General features: G+C 37.0%; 1 non-coding gene across 1 annotated transcript; it reads left to right on the top strand.

Moving 5' to 3' along the window:
• Positions 1-1986: 1986 nt before the first annotated feature.
• Positions 1987-2058, top strand: Trnat-agu. The gene has a single exon. It is a non-coding gene; the product is annotated as a tRNA-Thr (tRNA).
• Positions 2059-3936: the final 1878 nt, after the last annotated feature.

The raw sequence follows: 3936 nt of genomic DNA on the forward strand, positions 1-3936 counted from the left end.
TTCTTTTTTTATGACTATAAAAAATCTGAGGATTATCATAGAAATCATGATCATTTACTATATCATATTTGTGATTCAATTTTCTAGAAATAGTAAAAATGTATATTCAAGTTTATATAGCATTTTTTAAAGTTCCTTCCTCAAGAAGCAAACAAAAAAAGTAGTTTAATAGTCTCATAATATTCTATATGGAGTATTGAAAGTTAAACATATTTCCATAAAACTTATATAAGCTAAAGAATGATTAGGAATGTTATTATTAAAAGTAGCATGTAATTTCATGGTAGTTTTCTTGTGTTCCTACAGTATTTTTTTCGAGTCATATTTACAACATAAATAAGAAAATTTGTAATAAAATTATATGGATTTATATCAATATCTCGTTTTAAACTGAATTACTCATTTACATTAACATCTCGCTATTTTAAATAATTATTTTTTTATTTCACATAATCAAACAATAAGGAATAAAGAAGATTAGTTTTTACTTCATTTGAAAAACAATAAAAATAAAATAAGCATATTAAACTCTGCTGAATTATAGTAATTTATTATATCTAATTCAAAATTATTTCTGTTCCACAGCCCAACGTTTTCCATAGTTCATAATCCATAGCAAGGTTCTGGTATTTTAGGATTTTTCAAACTTTCCTGTTGTAATTCACGTTCATATTCAGATTCATACTTAACAATAGGTACTCTAATTTCCACCTGTCTATACAAACGTTACCTTTCTTATAAGAGATGAGAAGTTATTAATTTTATATTTTTTCATAAGTTCTTGAAAATCTTTATTATAAAATTCCTTACCCTTATCTGTTTGTGAATTTCTAGAATATCTGAGATTTCACATGTTTTTCAAAAGTATGAGTTACATTTTTACCACTTTTACCTTTTACTGGAATAGCCAGAACAAATTTTGAAAACACATCAATAACAGTTAATAAATATTTATTTCCTTTATTTATTTTTGTAATTCCTTTTTAAGTTTCCAGGATCCATTTCTGCTAGATCAGCTTGTCATAAATCTTTTATACCAAAAGAAATAATATTTATCTTTTATATTTTTCTCATCAGTTTAGGTAATTCATTAATTATTTCATCACAAATATTCTTAGACTAGGTCGGACAACCTACCTAATGTATTCAACAAATTTAATTTTTTATTTTTACTAACTGTACAATACCTTCCATTATTTGTCTTCTAGGTATTTTGCAAGTTTTTGTCGTTTTTTTATATGGATGATGCGTGTGGCAAACTTTTTACACTTCAGTCCCCAGATGACACGAATCACCTCCTCTCTCTCCAGTTTTCCTGGATATCATTCCCATGCTGGAACTGCGTCCTTCCATGACAACATTAACAGCTTCACGGTATGTCATACTGACCTGGGCATACCAATGCAAAATACATATAATATTCTTCAGACCAATTCATTTAAATGAAACATACCTACCTTCACAAGCCCCCATCCGCATTTATCCAGGTCAGGGTGCACTACACCTGAGCACTATGCTCTAAGGCGGAATTTGGGGAAGAGCCCAGCCTTTGCCTAAAACTTCCAAGGTAACAGGCTAATCTAGCACCCCACAGTCGTTCACCTGTTCTTGTGATAATTTTTAACTGAAGTGGTACTGCCGATTCTCTTTCAAAACAGTTACAAAGACTTATATATATATATATATATATATATATATACATATATATATATATATACACCTTGGTATGTGGCTACACAAATGAAGTGTTTCTATATATGCAGACTGAAGTGACAAATGAAAATTTGTACTAAGGCTTGGATTCAGTCCTCAGTCCCCTGCTGATTACGCAGTCAGACTAACCACTACACCAGCACCATAGCACATTACGTTCGCAAAACTGTATGGACTACCCTATAATGTCTTCCTTCTCAATCCAAATTCCCTCCCATCATGCCTCAGCCCACCTGGTATTGAGGTAAGAGGCATGCTAGGGAAACCCACTATGCCAGGGTGGCATATTGGTTAGCGCATCTGCCTAGTCAGCAGGAGACCTGGGTTTGAATCCCAGCCTTGGTACAAATTTTCTTTCGCCACTTCATTCTGTATATATACACTGTAGATGTTTGGGACTTGAAAGGGTCTCTGGAAATATACAGTTTCGTTTGATCAGAGTGTTTGTGTTGTCTACAGGCTAATGCTGTTCATATTCTTCGTGCTGTGCAACGATAAGCTGCGCAGGCGCCTGAACAGCACGTTACTGTCTACTCTGCCTACATCCAGCAGCCCTCTGAGGCATACCGTGCGGAAGCAAAAGACAGAGACGCCAGGTGGTGTGGACATGTCGCTGCACACATTGTCTTCAGGTGTGCCGGCATCTGCAGACGGCAGCGTCCGAAGTCGGCGACGGCAGTTAGAGTTTCCTCTGCAGGAAAGACCCCTTGTGTTGCTGACGCGCTACACTGTCTTGGGCGAAGAGGGCCAGGTGCGATACACTTTCGACCTGAGCTCGTGGTCCCCAGACGACGGCAATCCCTTTGATGCTGCCTACATGCCAACCTCTCAGGATCGGCGCTCTGCCACCAAGTACGTCTTCCCACAGACGCAAATGGACCAGGAAGGCGAAAATAGCATCTAGTCAGGCATTGTACCGTTTATTCGACCTCTACTCATAGAATTACTTAGCCTTGGTTGTATTTGTTTATATGTTGTGCCCTGTACGGTAACGCACATCAATAAAGTGTTCTTCCAAGGTCATATGCAGCTAACATTTATTCATATTTTAACGCAAATACACTACAACTAAATTGTCCTCATCTACTTCTACGTGATTATTTTGCAGTTCACAATTAAGTGGTTGGCACAGAGTACTTCAAACCACCTCCAGACTATTTCTCTGCTGTTCCACCCTCCATTACCGGGAAATCTGTGAAGAAAGTTGGATAGACCTGTTGTATCTTCCAACTGTTCTGTGAATAAAACGTAGTCTTTGGTTTGCCTTCCCTACAGCATCATCTATGTGATCATTCCAACTGAAGTTGCTCCTAATTGTAATTCCTAGGTATTTAGTCGAACTGACATCATGTAATCGAAATTTAATGGATTTCTTTTTGCACTCATCTGGGTAGCCTCACACTTTCCCCTATTGAGAGACAGTTGCCACTTTTTGCACCATTCAGATGCCGTGTCTACATCTCTTTGCAATTTTTTTTTAAGTTCTGGTAACTTTACTAGACGGAAAACAACACCGTCATCTGCAAACGATCTAAAAGGACGGGTCAGATTATCTCTTAAAACGTTTACGTAGATTAAGAGCAGCAAAGGTCGTATAACACTTCCTTGGGGAACGCCGGATACCATTTCTGTTTTACCCCATGTTTTTCCATCGATTACTACACACTGCGATCTTTGTGTGAGGAAATCACGGATCCGGTCACACAACTGACGAACTGCGTAAATTCATTACAGCTTACCACAGCCACAGGATAGCGATTGATAAACCACTAGATTATTTATTCTCTGTCTACTTACAAACACATTGCAACGTACCCTTAGAAAAATTAATGAATTACTGTGCTGGTAAGCCCCTACGGTATTTACCTTAATATTGTTCAAAAGTAATATTATATATATATCAGTTCATGACATCCAGTCTTACAAATTTACTGTCTCTGTCCATATCATCTGCTCTCAAAACTCCGCCATCTCATTCCCCACATCCACCACTACTGGCGGCTCAGGCACTAACTACTGATAGGCATAGTTAGCAAATGAAAGATTTTAATAGAGAAAAAACAATGTATTTACCTTAATATTGTTCAAAAGTCATATTATATATATGTATATCAGTTCATGACATCCAGTCTTAGAAATTTACTGTCTCTGTCCAGATCATCCACTCTCAAAACTCCACCATCTCACTCCCCACATCCACCACTACTGGCGGCTCACCTCCAA

Source organism: Schistocerca americana, chromosome 2 (genome assembly GCF_021461395.2).
Source record: "Schistocerca americana isolate TAMUIC-IGC-003095 chromosome 2, iqSchAmer2.1, whole genome shotgun sequence".
In the NCBI taxonomy this organism is placed as follows: domain Eukaryota; kingdom Metazoa; phylum Arthropoda; class Insecta; order Orthoptera; family Acrididae; genus Schistocerca; species Schistocerca americana.